This window comes from Bos grunniens, chromosome 8 (assembly GCF_055505025.1).
Source record: "Bos grunniens cultivar Pamir isolate PY7600 chromosome 8, Bosgru_T2T1.0, whole genome shotgun sequence".
Lineage (NCBI taxonomy): Eukaryota > Metazoa > Chordata > Mammalia > Artiodactyla > Bovidae > Bos > Bos grunniens.
In genome coordinates, this window is record NC_141172.1 from 76,142,902 (window position 1) to 76,160,424 (window position 17,523).

General features: G+C 39.8%; 1 protein-coding gene and 1 long non-coding RNA gene across 30 annotated transcripts in view; one reads left to right on the forward strand and one right to left on the reverse strand.

Moving 5' to 3' along the window:
- The window catches only part of LOC147367489 (uncharacterized), a 110,000-nt gene that overhangs the window by 86,396 nt on the left and 6,081 nt on the right, over window positions 1-17,523 (forward strand). For 3 of the 4 annotated variants that reach the window (XR_015170123.1, XR_015170121.1, XR_015170124.1), the window contains one exon: window positions 10,888-12,694. The exons of the other annotated variant lie outside the window; for it this stretch is intronic. This is a non-coding gene — a long non-coding RNA (uncharacterized LOC147367489). Of the gene's footprint in view, window positions 1-10,887; window positions 12,695-17,523 lie in introns of those variants that run through there. 4 annotated transcript variants of the gene reach the window in all.
- FRMD3 (FERM domain containing 3) overlaps window positions 1-17,523 on the reverse strand; it is a 379,694-nt gene that overhangs the window by 40,897 nt on the left and 321,274 nt on the right. The gene's annotated exons all lie outside the window — the stretch shown is intronic.

Genomic DNA, 17,523 nt, shown 5'->3' on the forward strand with positions numbered 1-17,523 from the left:
TATCATCTGAGCCACCACAGAAGCCCAAAGAATACTGGAGTGGGTAGCCATTCCCTTCAAAGGGATCCCCACCTCTCCATCACCCCATGATTACCACTTCTCAACTGCATAAGAGCAGTGGCCTCCTCACTGGTTTCCCTGATCTCAGTCTCATTCCTGAATTGTTGCCAGAAAAATAGTTTTAAATGCCTAATTACTTGTATGAATTCTCTTCTTTAAATGTTTTTCATGCCTTTCAGGATAAAATGTAAACTCCATTTTAGTATATAAAGCACACCTCTACCCCACACATTTCCATCATTCCTATGTATTCTGTTGTCGTTCAGTCGCCCAGTCGTGTCCAACTCTGTGACCCCATGGACTGCAGCACACCAGGCTTCCCTGTCCCTCACCATCTCCTAGAGTTTGCTCAAGTTCACGTTCATTGCGTCAGTGATGCCGTCCAGCCGTCTCATCCTCTGATGCCCTTTTCTCCTTCTGCCCTCAATCTTTCCCAGCATCAGGGACTTTTCCAACGAGTCGTCTGTTCGCATCAGGTGCCCAAATATGTCACACTATATCATGCCTCCTTGACTTTGTACAAACTGCCTTTCCCTGGAAAGTCCTTCTGTACCCAGATGGCTCCTACTCATTCTTTAGAATTTAATGTTTCACCTTCTCTCAGAAGGCTCTCCTACATAGATGCTTATCTCATAGTTTCCGTGGTTGACTCATCCATTTCTCTCCCAGATAATTAGTCTAAGCCAATCACAGTAATTTAATTCTCTCTGGTTTGGAAGTGGGCATGTGAGCCAACCCTGAAAATGAAAAATGAAGGGAAGAGTTGCCTGGGGAGGGGGGAAGTTCTGAGAAAAGTTTCTTGCTTCTAAGAAGAACATACTGGACAGATAACGAACTTTCCCTTAACATTGTATGTGAAGAAGACACCAGGAATTCTGGCAGGTATCCTGTGGTGCTGACGGCAAATGGTTTGAGGGGGAGTTCTGGCTAACTGACAAGAGCAGTGCAGCGAGATGAAATGAACCTGGCTTCTCAATCCTGGAATCCTCCCTGACTCTGGACTTGGTGCAGTCTTGGGATAATAAATCACCTTATTATCTAAACCAGGGTTTGTTAGAGTTACTTGCTGCTAATGGTGTCCTAACTGATGCAGCTGTCACCATCTCATGGGTCTCTCTGTCATCACAGTCAATCATCACACCAAAATCAGGAACATGACAGAATACCCTCACTGCACTTCAGCATCATTGTGGTGAACTTCAATAATGCCATGTGATAAAGACAGAAAATAAGAAGCATAAATATTGGAAAGGAGGGCACAAAACTGTCACTATCTCTAGGTTATTGTATCAGCTACAGGAAAAGGCAAAGATTCTAATAAGAAGCTAGGGGGATTAATTATAAGTCAGTCAGGTGTTCAGCTTGAAAGCAACAAAGACCATGTAAAAATATGATGATGGAAAATCCCATTCAAAATAGCTAAACACACAAATTAGAACAGGCACATAATATCTAGGATATCCATAAGAAATATTCAAAACTTGCATGAAGATAATAATAAAACATAGCTGAATAACATAAAAGAATACCTTGGAAAAATGAAGGAATATAACAATGTTCCTGAATAGGAGAAGTTAATTATTTTGAAGATCCATATCTCTTCTAAATAAAATTCACTGCAATTTTAATACAAATCTCAACACATTTTCAAAAATGACAAACGAGAAAGTGCACATGATTATCAAGAAACTCTGGCTAAAAAAAGATCCATAAGGGGAATTTGACCTATCTGATGTCAAAACTATACTGTTGTTCATAATGGAGCAGGAATACTAAAATATGCAATTCAGAAATACACCTTTGAAAATAATGAGAGGTTATGATAAATAACTCTGAGAAAAATCATTAACCAATTGGAAAGGAGAAAAAGTATATCCTTACTTTCTGTCAAACACACATTTAAAATTCCAAAGAAGTCAGCAAGTCAGTTAAAAGCAAATATTAGATCAAACCACATGAAATCACTATTTTTGTAGGTCAAAGGCAGTTGACTATCAGAAATTTCACATAGTTAAAGCTAATACATTAATTTTGAGGATGAAAACACAGGAAACATGTTTACAGTCTTGGAATGAGGGGTACTGACAAAATATAAAACTCAGAAAAGAAGTCTGCACGTGTAGAAATTGTCTGTGCATATGAAAAGTACCTGTGCTACAAAGTTAACATTAAAATAAGTTAAAAGCTCAAAATCCTTCAAGCTAGGTTTCAACAGTATGTGAACCGAAAACTTCCAGATGTACAAAATGGATTTAGAAAATGCAGAGGAACCAGAGAGCAAATTGCCAACATCCATTGGATCATAGAAAAAGCAAGGGTAGTCCAGAAAAACATCTACTGCTTTATTAACTACTCTAAAGCCCTTGACTGAGTGGACCACGACAAATTGTGGAAAATTCTGAAAGAGATGGGAATACCAGACCACCTTACCTGCCTCCTAAGAAACTGTATACAGGTCAAGAAACACCAGTTAGAACTGGACATGGAACAATGGACTGGTTCAAAATTGAGAAAGGAGTACGTCAAGGCTGTATATTGTCACCCTGCTTATTTAACTTATATGCAGAGTATATCATGTGAAATGCCAGGCTACATCTAGCTGGAATCAAGCTCAAGCTGGAATCAAGATTGCTGGGAGAAATATCAATAATCTTAGCTATGCAGATGACACCACTCTAATAGTAGAAAGCAAAGAAGAACTAAAGAGCCTCTTGATGAAGGTGAAAGCTGTGCTTAGTCACTCAGTCACATCTGACAGTTTGCAACTGTAGCCTGCCAGGCTCCTCTGTCTATGGGGATTCTCCAGGCAAGAATACTGGAGTGGGTTGCCATGCCCTCCTCCAGGGGATCTTCCCAACCCAGGGACTGAACCCAGGTCTCCTGCATTGCAGGTGGATTCTTTACCATCTGAGCCACCAGGGAAGCCCAAGAAAACTGGAGTGGATAGCCTATCCCATCTCCATGGAAACTTCCTGGCCCAGGAGTCAAACTGGGGCCTCCTGCATTGCAGGTGGATTCTTTACAAGCTGAGCTACCCCGAAAGCCAAAGGTGAAAGAGGAGAGTGAAAAAGCTGGCTTAAAACTCAATACTCAAAAAACTAAGATCATGGTATCTGGCCCCATCATTTCATGGCAAATTGATGGGGAAACAATGGAAGCAGTGACAGACTTTACTTTTTGGGGCTCCAAAATCACTGCAGACAGTGACTGCAGCCAGGAAATTAAAAGATGCGTGCTGCTTGGAAGAAAAGCTACGATCAGTCTAGACAGCATATTAAAAAGCAGAGGCATCATTTTGCTGACAAAGATCCATTTAGTTAAAACTATGGTTTTTCTAGTTGTCATGTAAGGATGGGAGAATGCTGAATGACGAAGAATTGATGCTTTTGAATTGTGATGCTGCAGAATAGTCTTGAGAGTCCCTTGGACAGCAAAGAGATCAAACCAGTCAATCCTAAAGGCAAAAAGAAGCACCAATATTTTGGCCACATGATGTGAAGAGCTGACTCATTGGAAAAGACCCTGATGCTGGGAAAGATTGAAGGCAGGAAGAGAAGGGGGCGACAGAGGATGAGACAGTTGGATGGCATCACTGACTCAATGGAAATTAAAGAACAGGCAAGCCTGGAGTGCTGCAGCCCATGGGGTCACAAAGAGTTGGATACTACTGAGCAACTGAACAACAACAAAATTAAAAGCCAAGAACAAATTAGGAGGAAAAAAGATAATATAAGAATTCTCAAAATCCATAAGGGAAGTACAAAAATGAAACAGAAATGCACAAAGTAAACAAGTAATTCCAAGCAGAAATGCACATGGGTAATTATCCTCTGAAAAGATGTTCACCTTTACAAGTAAAAAGGAACAGGTATATTAAAATAATAAAATCTCATTTTTTTTTTTCAGTCTTAGAAATTGGTCACATCAGGGTTAGTGCTTATGTGGGGAAGAAGTCATTCTTGTACTCACCTTTTTAGTGAGTATTAGTTTTTCAGAGGATAATTTGTTTGCCTATTTCCATCAAAATTTAAAATGTGTATATCTGTCAAATCAGCAGTTATGTTTTTAAGAATCTGTCATAAAGAAATACTTGTATATGCACATTCCTTGGCAGCACTGTCTGTTACAGCCACTAAATAGGAAATATCAATTTCCAGTAATAATTTGGTGATTAAATTATGATATGTCTTCACTAAAAGATATTATTCAGCCAATTTCAAAAGGATACAGATTAATATGTTTTGATATGGAAAGTCCTTCATGCCATATGATAAAGTGAAAAAAAGGAACTATAATACATATCGAACAATCCCATTTATGATAAAAAAAAAAAATCCTATAGCCATTCTACATGTCAGTGTACATAGATTGGCTATCAGGAACATTAGGGTCAAGGAAAACATTCTATAAAATTATACTTTAAAATATCTTTTATGAGAACACATCATCTATTATCTATGTCATTATACAAATACAACTAAGTTCACTTAGGAGTGATTTCCACAAATGTGCATGAGGTATGGCCAATTCCAGACATTTCCCAGGATTTTTAAAATTTTAATCATTTGGTGAAAACCACATATAACATATATATATATTCCCATTTCCTCCAAGGACCACAAAATACATTTTCAATGAAAAGGAAACTGGCAGAACCTCAGTTTGATCCCAATTCTTTAACTGATACTATATTTCAGGACCATATTTTAGGACAGCTCTACTTTGAAGATATAGGAGGGTCTTGCCTCATCCAGCAAAGCGCACTTGAAGATCTTACCCTTTAAACAATGAAAGGAGGGAGGAGCATGTTTTGATCGTCCAATCTGCCTTGTCTGTAATCGCCCCTCATTCCTGAGCCAATGGACTGGACACACCACCACTGCCTCCTTCCTAACCGAGCTACTGACTAGCATGTAATTCATTAGCCTTTAGGATGACTTTCTACCATTTCACTTAATGAAAGTGTCAGGACCTCCATTTGAAGCCCTCCCATTTTCTCTCAGTGCCTGCCCACTCTCCTTCCTGCCTCCCTGCTTTTCTCCCTCTTTCTCCTTCTCATCCTTATCACAGACTTCTGACATTGTCGGGTGAGTGGCAGCTGGAAGCCTGCACCCTTCTGAGGTGCAGACCAGAGCCCACTGCAGGGCACGTACCCGTGTTTCTGGCTGTGATCTTGGAACTGTGTCTCAGCAGACGGACAAACACATTGCTGTTGCAGTGGTTCACTAACTGCAGGCGGAGACCCCTCCGAGTCTGGATCTTGACCAAGCATTTTGCCATTACTGTTTCTTCAATTCTCCGTGTCTCCTCTGCCTGTCATGGCCCAGGGCAGCTACCACCAGCCATAGTGGCTTTGACCTTTCACTAACTGTCCATTCTGTTTTAAAGGACCGAGGCAGGGCCCACTGAATGAATCAAATGTCAGGCTCCTAATGCAGCCAACAGAAATAACTCAGGAGGGATCAGCATGGGGCCAGAGGAGGGAGGGGGATGCTATTTTTAAGCTCTCCACTCACTCCCCTGACAAACAATGAAACAATATACAACATCCTTACCCTAGCCAATTGGAAACCATCCAGGCCAGAGGACCCCAGCCCAATGTCCTACAGTGTCCTAGGAACTGAATGCCTCCCCCGCCCCACAAAAATAAAACAATACCCAGGCAACTCTGTGATGGAGAAGCAACCCACCTTGATTTCTTTTAAAAAATATTTGAATCTTTATTATGTTCTAGAGCAGTGCTTTCCAATAAAAATAAAATGCAAGCCAAATTAAAGAACAAAAAGGAAACATTTGAAAAGTGAAAGAAATAAAATTAATTTTAATGATGTGTTTTATTTGGAGCCAAGATATCTAAACTAGTATCATTCACCATGTAATAATATCAAAATAATAAAATAGTTTAGATACTTTTTAGTACTAAGTCTTTGAAATTGGTGTGTATTTGCACACTTACAGCATGTCTCAATTCAGCAAACAGCAGGACACGACTTAGCAACTGAACAGCAATATTGCCAGTGCTCAGCAGCCACGTGAGATTGCCGTATTGGACAACACAGCTCTGGACAAAGTGCTGAGGACCTCATGGCATTATCTCTGTCCTCACAAGGATGCTAAAATGTCCCTTTTTGGATAGAAAAGGAAACAGCATCCTGGAAAGAGTAACTGACCTGACCAAATTCACAAAGTAAGTGGCAAAGCCATGATTTGAACCTAAGCATCCAACATCAGTTGACTAAGAAGACAGTCTCCCAGGAGGACAGCTGCTGGTACCCCTACTTCTAACCTCGTGTTTCAAATGTAGGATCTGAATATAATGTAATTCTCTCTTTCAAGACTTTGAAAGTCCTGCACTCGTACCTCTGAGCATGAAATGTGCTTGCATCCCCGAGTCAGTGTTCTGGGAGCAAAGTATTTTCAATATTTTAGGAATATTGAAAAATTCCTATAATTGAAAATATTTCAGCTGATTAGTAACTGTGCCCCATATACTACCATTCAGTTCTATTTCTTGGCTGGTACATTTTCTCACTTTCATTTTTAGAAAAAAATTTTTTTCCTCCCACTATTGTACATATATACATTTTTCTTCTTTAAATAGCTACTGAGTGCAAAAGATAATTTTCTAATAAAAATATTCTTTTTTTCTCCTCTCTTGACAAAACAAAACATTATATGCAGAGCAGTCAGTTGAAGTTACGCATTATTATATCTCACTGTGGGAATATAAATTGATCTAGCATTTCTGGAAAAAAGCTTAGCAAAATACATTGAGTTTTATAGGCATGATATCTGTCGATTCAAAAATTCCACTTTTAGGAAATTAGCCTGAGGAAATAATGAGAAATGTTGACAAAAATTTATGGACAAAGATTTTCATCAGTGTCATTTATTGTGGAAAGAAAAAAAAAAGTCAATCTAAATTTCCAGTGGGAAAATGATTAAATACATGTGATAGAATATTGTATATCCATTAAAATGTATGTTTAGGAGTTTAATGATGTGAGGGAAAGCTTGCAATATATTGATTACTGGAAGAAGCAGTTTATGTAAGCAGTATGACCTCAACTATATAAAAAAGTACAGTACAGACCAGACTATAAATTTTGATCGGGGAGAATGGGGAAGCCAGCTATGCACTGTGGGTGGAGGTCACTTCTAGATATCCCCCAGAGGGCTCCCTCTCCCCACCCACAGTTCCAGTTTCAACAGGGCAGTTCCTCCTCTCACCAGGGTTAGTCAATTTTCAAACCTGACACTTTAAAGGAAAATACTCCTAAAAATTCACAATATCTTCACCCCTTTGCAGTTCCCTTTTTGATATAATTCTGAGCAGAATCCCTACTTATAAAAAGATAGGCTGCACAGAGGTGGAGCCCTGGGACAGTACCTGCTAGGCCTTCCCTCACTAGCCACCACCAGCAGTTCCTGAAAAACTACTGAAAATCTTTAGGATACTGAAAAACAAATCAGGAAGTCCCCATGCCAAACGAACCAATACTGTGCAGGAACACAGATCAAGGATTTTAAAGATTAATGTGGGCTCACTGGCATGGCAGTAGACCAGGCCTCAGATATTGAGAAAACCTCCCTTTGTCTATTTGGATGGAATATAGATGAATCTGTGTGCTTATCATTATAAATAAAGACAACATGATGTGACTTGATAGCACACGCTAAACAAAGAAACCCCAAAGCAACAACAAAAACAAAACGAAAACCCCTAAAAGCAAATAAAAAACCTGAAACAAAACCACCATCATCCCTTATATCTGTTCTTTTCCATGGAGAGTTATTCTCTCTTAATTCTCAAGCTTCAAGTTTCACTATAGTTTTGAAGTGTCTCCTTCCCTTTTAGTAACTATAATGATAAAAAAATATTTTGCATCTCGTGCATGTAAAATTTTTTTCTTACTTTAACTTGTTCCCACTCTTTAAGTTACTTTTCAGAGATCTTAAGTATGATTCTTTTACCCTCTTTCTTCGGGGACCTTCAGCTTTTATTTAGAGGGAAGGAACCTAGCAGGACCAGCATCCCGTATTATCCCAACCATTTCTGTCTACCTTGCCCTGTTCAACCCAGAAGTGTGGCTACATTTCAAGAGGAAGAAACAAAGGGAAGCAGAGCCAACCCAAGGATTCTGGGAGAAACTGCACAAGCAGCTTGTTCTTGTTCTAGGCACTGCACTCACAGACCCGACAGCAATAGCACAGCATTTGGATGCCCTTGAACACCCTTCCTGTTTAGATTTGTCTTGTTTGTTTGAAGAATCAGGAATGCATGTCTGGGCAGTGACAAGAAGCTAAAGAAAGCAGCAGATATGTGTGAGGAGAGGAATTGATTTTCCACAATGAGATGCCAGAAACACTGATAAATCAAGCAGAAGCCACCGCAGAGGAAGAGAGTTCAATGATAAGAGCTCTTCATAAGCCTGGATTTCATGTCTGCTTTGGGGACAAACTTCCTGGCACAGATTTGAGGCAAGGGAACAAGTCTGTCTTTGCTTTGTGCGTGAATGGGAGCTACTACATGACTTGGAACCCTAGGGCATCTGAAAGTGGAGACCATAAATCTTCACGGGTGTTAGGACAAAGAAATGAGACTGAGTATATCAACTGCCTTGCGTAGTGCTGGCTCCCAGTTGATGAAGGAGAACTTAAAGGAGTTACAGAAAGTAAAAGTAAAAGCACAACCTCTGGGTTCTAATCCTGGCTGTACCATTTATCTGACTTCAGCTTCCATGCCTGTAAAATGAGCAGAGCAAAGGCAGGACCTATCTCCCAGGGCTGCTAGGAGGATTAATGAAGGTGATCCACGAGGCATGTTCAGATCAGGGGCTATCACAGGAATTACTCAAGAAAAATTACTGATTTTTTCCTAACACATGCTCTCTCCTTTACTCAAGGGAAAGACTGAGGATTTTAAATAGTCTGGATTTTCTCCCTTCTGTCAGCCATCTGTTTCTAACATTTCTAGTTACTTTTCCCTAACTAGGAAACAGCATTGCAGGCTGTTAAGTTTACCTGACCAGCCCTGTGACCTCGGGAAAGCTATATAAGCTTGTTGAAGTGTAGTTTTCTGCCTGTAAAATAGTACTGATGTTGACATTCATGTAACTGAGTGCCTGATAAGTAGCAGGCACAGTAAATGCTAGCTACTCTATCATCATCAATATCATGTACCTTATTAGTTATTTTGAAAACTAACAGCTTTCACAGGTGTAGTGGGTTTGGCTTTTAGTTAAAATAGTTATGGAGATTCACTGAAATTGTAGCTGACAACTCCAGTTAGGAAGATAATAAAAAGTTATTACACACATTAAATGTTCTTCATAATAAATTTAGACATCAAGTATCAAGAAACTGATTGTCTCAGTTTATTTGATCCCTAAATTTATTTGATGTCTAAATTATTTGAAAATCCTTGGCACTGTCACATATCATATTTATCATATAATGAAGTATAATAATGTTATAAAATATTTTAATAATATTTTGTGATACAATGGGTATATTCTTGGACATATAATAACAAGAAATGGAAGCAGTTCCCAGCACCACTAAGTGACAGGGCTATTCGACCAGGTAGTCAGTCATTTGTATAATTCAATTTCCTCCTTTGTAAATAAAATGAGACAACATTATGTGTCCTATCCGTTTCGAAGAAATGGTCATGAGTCTCAAATTATAGTAATTCACGGAGAAAACTCTGAAAATGTGTAAGACGGTTTGGCATATTGGATAATCTTCCTCTTATTATCTCCCTTATCAGATGAAGCACTCATTGAGTGTCTCCTCCCTGTAACACAAGAGTACTGCTCGGTGGGGCCAGTCATCACATGCAGTGGTGGGACAAAGGCCAATAAACCTTCTGGAGAATTACAGCTGCAGACAAAACAGAATTCAAGCAGTGCAGCTGGGCTCTCCTCAACACCACTGTGGGGAAAGAGAACACTTTTCACAGCAACTTCATGGCTATAACAGAGCAGCGGTCCCCAATCTTTCTGGCAGCAGGGACCTGTTTCGTGGAAGAGAGTTTTTCCACGAATGGGAAGGGATGGTTTCAGGATGACTCAAGCTCACTACATTTATTGTGCACTTTATTTCTATTATTATTACATGCGCTCCACCCCAGATCATCCCCGGAGGTTGGGGACCCCTGCTGTAGAGGATTCTAACATAGGACTCATCTGTTTCCCTGACCATCCGATACACTGACAACTGCGGCATCTCTAAATAGGGAGCTTATGCGAGCTGTGTCAGAGAGGAACAGACAAGAGAGGGAGAGACAGTAAGAGAGTCAGGAAGGGCGGATGGAGTGTCACAGTGCTCTGCTCAGACCACTGGTGACGATTTCTAGACAGGCAGGAAAAACAGACTGGACGTTCCATCAGACACTGCTCTGCTTTCACTTCCTGCCTCCTTGTGTTCTGATCCTGACTTTTTTACCCCAAATGTACAGAATTAATATTCTTGAAAATAAATCTTAGGTGGTAGTTATTATTATTATCAAAAAAGCACTACCTGCACAGTGCAGGGAAGTAGAGAACAGGTAGGAAATTGGTGGAGGAGATCCCAATAGTCCTCAAAGGTGACAGCCCAGAGAAAATTGCTGCTGACATGTGCTCTGTTTCCTACAAGACCTGCAGGAGTTTTAAGTTCAAAGGGTTGCAAACATGGTTAAAATATTTACAAGTTGGTGAGGCCTAGAGAAGTCATAATGGAGTATGAAATTTTAACCTCAAAGCCAAAGATACCAATGTGTTGTGCTATAAATCATTCTGTGTGATGTTTTGAAACTTTTAAAACTCTATTTTTTCTTTACAGTACTAAAATCAGCTATCACTCCTCTGACAAAGGTCTGTATAATCAAAGCCGTGGTTTTTCCAGTTGTCATGTACGGATGTGAGAGTTGGACTACAAAGAAGGCTAAGCACTGAAGAATTAATTGATGCTTTTGAACTGTGGGGCTGGAGAACACTCTTGAGAGTCCCTTGGACTGCAAGGAGACCCAACCAGTCCATCCTAAAGGAAATCAGTCCTGAATATTCATTGGAAGGACTGATGATGAAGCTGAAGCTCCAATACTTTGGCCACCGATGTGAAGAGCTGACTCACTGGAAAAGACCCTGATGCTGAAAAAGATTGAGGGCAGGAGAAGGGGGCAACAGAGGATGAGATGACTGGATAGCATCACTGACTCAATAAATATGAGTTTGAGCAAACTCCAGGAGACAGTGAAGGAGAGGGAAGCCTGGCGTGCTACAGTCCACAGAGTAGCTCTTTCCAAATACACAGCATTTGCTTAAATTACCTTCACAGGTTCCAAAGTATGATGCTGGAAACATCTCTAGATCTTTAGGAGAAAAGGTATTAATTTTTGAAGTGAATGAGCTTAATGTTTTGTCTTCTAGGATTCTTTTTCTTTTCATTTTCTGGTATTCCAGATTCTACCCGTTAAAGAGGAAGGGCACCCACAGTGAGGTGAGGGGCAGGATAAGCCTAACGCTATGAAAGCCTGAGAAGGAGCATGAGATGCTCTAGCTACAAGGAAATGGGCATCTCAGCCTCAACCAGAAAAGTCATGAAGGACCTGCTGAAGACTGAGAATCACAAGGCTTACTGACAACTCTAAGAACTTCCCGCAATCCCTCATGTTTTCCTAACTTTTCAATGAGATGTGGATCTGCATCTTATTTACAAACAAGAAAGAGCATATCATTCCAAGCAGTCAGCTTTCCATAAGAAATAAAAGTTAAAAAAAACTGTTCATGAGAAGACAGATGTATTGCTGGGCTTCTACCTCTATCTTCCAAAGAATGAATTTAGTCCCTGCCCCTCCAAAATTGACTCTAAGATTTCTGAACAAAATGTTTAAAATGAGCATACTCTGTTTGAATAGGGAAATGTTTGTATACTGAAAAAAATAGAAATAGAGCAAAGAATATAAAAAAACTAACAAGTTATTTTTAAATGACATAAAAAGCCTAACGTGCATTGTACTTATATGAGTTCTCAGTGGAAGCAGGTTAGAACTCTGAATTTTTTGTTTTATTCCATAGCATGGCTTATATGTAATCTTAGAGCTTAGGGTCAGGAACAGAAAAGTCAGCTAGAAATGGCTCCCCTTCCATTAACCATCCACCCTTTAGTGAGAAGATCCCAGGCATCGTGCAGGGAGGGGCATGCAGTTAGACCAGACATGTAAACTGATGGTTAGAAAGAGGGGTTTTAGGAATCAAATATAAGTGGCAGCTCCAGAGAAATGGACAGCAGAGTGGTAGTTACCAGGAGCTGTGGGAGTGGGGATGTGGAGATGCTTGTCAGGGGATACAAACTTACAGTTGTTAGATTAATAAGATCTGGGGATCTAATGTACAGTATGGTGATTATAGCTAGTAATGCAATATTATATACTTAAATATTGCTAATAGTCGATCTTATGTTCTCACCAAAAGAAAGAAATGATAATTATGCTATGGGAGGGAAGTGTTAGCTAACTCTATGGTGATCATCATTTTGTACCATATAAATGTATCAAATCAATACACTGTACATCTTAAATTTATACACGGTTATATATAATTATATCTCAATAAAAAGAATAATAAATGCAAGATTGAAAGAAAAGAAAGCTATTAGTACTTTCTTCAGAGCCAGGAACATGTCATAGGGGAGGAGCCACTTGACAAAACAGTATGGACTGAGCCGGTGGAGCAGAGGAAAATTGGAAGAGCAGTCCCAACAAAGGAAACAGCAGAGGGTCCTGTGTGGGTCAGCAGTACTGGGTGGGGGGTGGGTGGAGAGCTGTAGTCACAGAATGATGAGAGGGTCAGGCAGGACCAATGGAGGGAAATATGGTGAGTGTGGACCAGATTGTGAGGACCCATGAACACCAGGGCTGGACTCTGCTCTACAGTCAATGGGGAAAGTTCTAGAAACTATTTTAATAAAGGTGATGGCTCCAGCAGGAGTTTATAGAGGATGGGTTAGATGAAGATAAATAAGGAAGACACTGCAATGTCTCCAGAAAGAGAAGAGGGGACCTGTAATGAAGATGTAACTGCAGGCTGAAGAGTTGGGGCAATGTCAGTTACTCCTGGGATGGACTTGACAGTGGTGGCTGAGTCGATGCGGGCATGGGAGGGGTATCAAGGCAAGGATGGCTTCCGGGTATCTGGCTGGGGCAACTTAATGGATGTTCTGTCATTCACCAAATCAGAGCAGGGGCAATTTGGAGACTGGGATTTGAGGAAGGAAGAGAACATGAGGGTAGTTGTAAGCCCATTAAGTTTGATGGGTTAGCTGTGAGCAATTACATGGCATCCAAGTGGAGGTGGCTAACAAGCAGAGGAGAGTGCAGGGTGGCAGCGAGGGGCTGGGCACTAATACAAGGAGGCTAATCCAAGAGAAACAGAGAAGGTCAAGGTCACTCTCATTAGTGAAAACACTGCATCTTGAATCCTGTCTCCTTATTCCAAGTTCAGTGGTCTCCATTTCCAAACAGCAGTGAAAAGCAAGCTTTACTGTCTTCCAATAGTGGTTAAGATAATGTTTTAAAATAACTGATTAATTCACCCATACTCACAAAAGTCCTGGAAGCCTTTTCTTGATCCTCAGCCCAGACAGCAAACTTAACCCACCCAACAATAAAACCACCACCACAAAGACTTTAACTGTAAATCTCATAAACCATTCTCCAAGACAGAAAGACCTCCCCCAACTGCAGACTGCTCAAAAGGATCCACACTCTAAGTAAAAGGAAAACCAAAGGGGTCACAAGTAGAGGAGAGTGTGAGATAAGAGACCTAATCTGCAAGGATCAGGTAGCATTCATTGACAGCAACAAGGTGCCCCCTGGTGTCATCATCCAACAAGCCACCCATTAATTATGCAGATGCAGAGTTGTCCATTCCCCTCTTATTCACTGGCCCATGGCACACCTAAAACCCTGTGAATAAAGATATGGCCTGAATACCTATAGATATCCTCTGTAGGATGGTGGTAACATGAAGGAAATCTTCCAGAGCTCTCCATACATGAAACCAGAAGAAAATCTCCCACAGACATTGGACAGGGACTAGGAATTTCACAGCTATAATGCATTCTTTGAAAAAAGGTATGAGGAATTTCCCTGGAGAAGAATTTAACCCATCTCTCTGACTAAGACAACCTATAATTTAGATTTTTCCTTCCATATAAACAGCTTTTCCCCTGTCCTGGTCAAACCCAGGACTTAAAGTTTTGAGATGTTATAACTTAGATGTATCAAGGCAATTTATGCACAATGCAGTTTTGTCACATGCCAACGTAGGTACCTGAGGTATTCCTGGAAGAAATAGGTGCCAGTGCTGTCCTTACTGGCCCCAGTTAGCACAGCTGCCTCCGGTCTGTTTAGGATTCTCAACCAAGAGTCTATTTCCTCTGCCTCTGTACAGGGTGAATTTGTTTTCTCATCACTTCTGCTGTATTATTTCACTCCCTCCAGGCACAAGTCACAATTACAGATAAACCATTTTTGTCTGAGTAGAGGAAATTGAATTGGGCTGCATTAATAAATGGAGCTCTATTTTTTTTTTCCATATTTCCCAACAGCTTTACAAATGGTATTAAGAATCAGGCATCTGTGTCTCTCTGTGGGAAAAAAAACCAGGCTTTTTTGGAACTATGGACTCCTTATGTTGCTGCTCTGTAACCAAGGAGCTAAAGGCATCAAGTCTCAGTCCTTCACCCAATACAGCAGCCCAGAGCCTCTCTCTCTTGCATTTTAATTATATGCTCAAGATGAGAAACACAAATGGCCAAGAAATGCAAGAAAAATGTCTAGCCACTCTAAACCACTTTACAGTTTTGTAAAGCTACAATAAGAGACATTCATATATATAATTTGGTGGGAGGTAGGAGAATGAAAGATACTTTTGTATATTTATGTGATTAATAATGTATATATATTAAAATTGTGACTTCCTTCACTCTGCATGATAGTCTCTAGGTCCATCCATGTCTCTGCAAATGGCACAGTTTTGTTCCTTTTTATGGCTGAGTAATATTCCATTGACTATATGCACCACATCTTCTTCATCCATTCCTATGTTTATGGACATTTAGGTTGCTTCTATGTCCTGGCTATTGTGAATGGTGCTGCAGTGATCACTGGGGTGCACGTATCTTTTGAACCATGATTTTCTTCAGATATATGCCCAGGGTTGGATTGCTGAATCATATGGTAGTTCTATTTTTAGTTCTTTAGGGAACCTCCAAACTGTTTTCCATAGTGGCTGTGCCAGTTTACATTCCCATCAACAGTGTAGGAGGGTTCCCTTTTCTCCACACCGTTTCCAGCATTTATTGTTTGTATGTTTTTTTAAGATGGCCATTCTGACCAGTGTGAGGTGATCCCTCATTGTAGTTTTGATGTGCCTTTCTTTAATAATTAGTGACATTGAGCATCTTTTCATGTGTTTGTTGACCATCTGTATGTCTTCTTGGCAGAAATGTCTATTTAGGTCTTTTGCCCATTTTTTGATTGGGCTGTTTATTTTTTTGATATTGAGCTGGATGAGTTGTTTGTATAGTTTGGAGATTAATCCCTTGCATTTGCTTTATTTGCAAATATTTTCTCTCATTCTGAGGGCTGTCTTTTTGTCTTGTTTATGGTTTCCTTTGCTGTGTAAAAGCTTTTAAGTTTAATTAGGTCCCATTTGTTTGTTTTTATTTTCATTACTCTAGGAGGTGGGTTGAAAAAAAGGTTTTGCTATGATTTATGTCATGGAGTGTTCTGCCTATATTTTCCTCTAAGAGTTTTATAGTGTCTGGCCTTACATTTGGGTCTTTAATCCATTTTGAGTTTATTTTTGTATATGTCAGAAAGAGAAAAACGAGAATTGTGTAATACCGCTTATATGTGGAATCTAGAAAATGACATAGATGAATTTATTTGCAAAGCAGCAACAGACACACAGACATAGAGAACAAAGTATGGATACCAAGGGGGAAGGAGGAGTGGGATGAATTTGGATTGAGATTGTCATACATACACTACTATCTTATAAGATAGATAACTAATAAGAACAGAGAGCTCTACTCAATGCTCTGTGGTGACCTAAATGAGAAGAACATTTTAAAAAAGAGGGGATATATGTATATGTATAGCTGATTCACTTTGCTGTACAGTAGACACTAACCCAACACTGTAAAGCAACTATAATAAAGATAAATAAAAAATTAAAATTGTAGGGGACTATTTAATGTCACAGAGATATGTTATATTTTAAGTGAAAAGCAAATTACAAAACAGTATATCTAGTGTTTTCTGATATTTATTAAAAATACATAAATGGATTATATACATTCATACCACAATTATTTTTTTGACTTTTCATACTGTTCATGGGGTTCTCAAGGCAAGAACACTGGAGTGGTTTGCCATTCCCTTCTCCAGTGGACCATGTATAGTCAGAACTCTCCACCATGACCTGTCTGTCATGGGTGGCCCTGCACAGCACGGCTCATAGCTTCATTGAGTTACACAAGGCTGTGATCCACGTGATCATTTTGATTAGCTTTCTGTGGCTGTGGTTTTCATTCTGAAGGCTGTAGGATTTTAGGTCTTGCTTCTTGGTTTTTCTAGTAGTCATGTACAGATGTGAGAATTGGACCATAAAGAAGGCTGAGCACCGAAGAACTGATGCTTTCGAACTGTGGTACTGGAGAAAACTCTTGAGAGTCCTTTGGACAGCAAGGAGATCAAACCAGTCCACCCTAAAGGAAATCAACCCTGAATATTCATTGGAAGGACTGATGCTGAAGCTTAAGTGCCAATACTTTGGCCACCTGATGTGAAGAGCCGACTGATGGGAAAGGACCCTGATACTGGGAAAGACTGAAGGCAAAAGGAAAAGAGGGAGGCAAAGGATGAGATGGTTAGATAGCATCACTGACTCAATGGACGTGAATTTGAGCACACTCCAGGATCTAGTGAAGGACAGGGAAGCCTGGTGTGCTGCAGTCCATGGGGTCGCAAAGAGTTGGACATGACTTAGTGACTGAACAAAAATAAAGAATACCATAGTTTGAACATAGGGGATTTCAGATTCCTTTTAAATTTTGGATTTGTGGCTTCTGTATTTTCCAAATTTTTTACAATGACTATATATACTATGACTTTTGATTTCAGATTAAAAACCAAAACAAAACATGTTTGACTTCTGGCAAACCCTAACCCTAGGAAATCATTCTCCTTATAGACTTTCTTTTACGTAAACAAAGGCTGTCCTAGCTGCATTTAGAATTCATTCACTCATTTGTTCACTAATTTGGCAAGCATTAATTTAGCTCCTACTGTGTATCAGAACATCTCTAAGTGGTGGGTATAATGTGGGGATAAGGCAGGCAAAGTTTTTGCTATCATGGAGCTAATGTTTTAGTTAAGGAAGACAGTCAACAAACAGGAGGACAAATAAA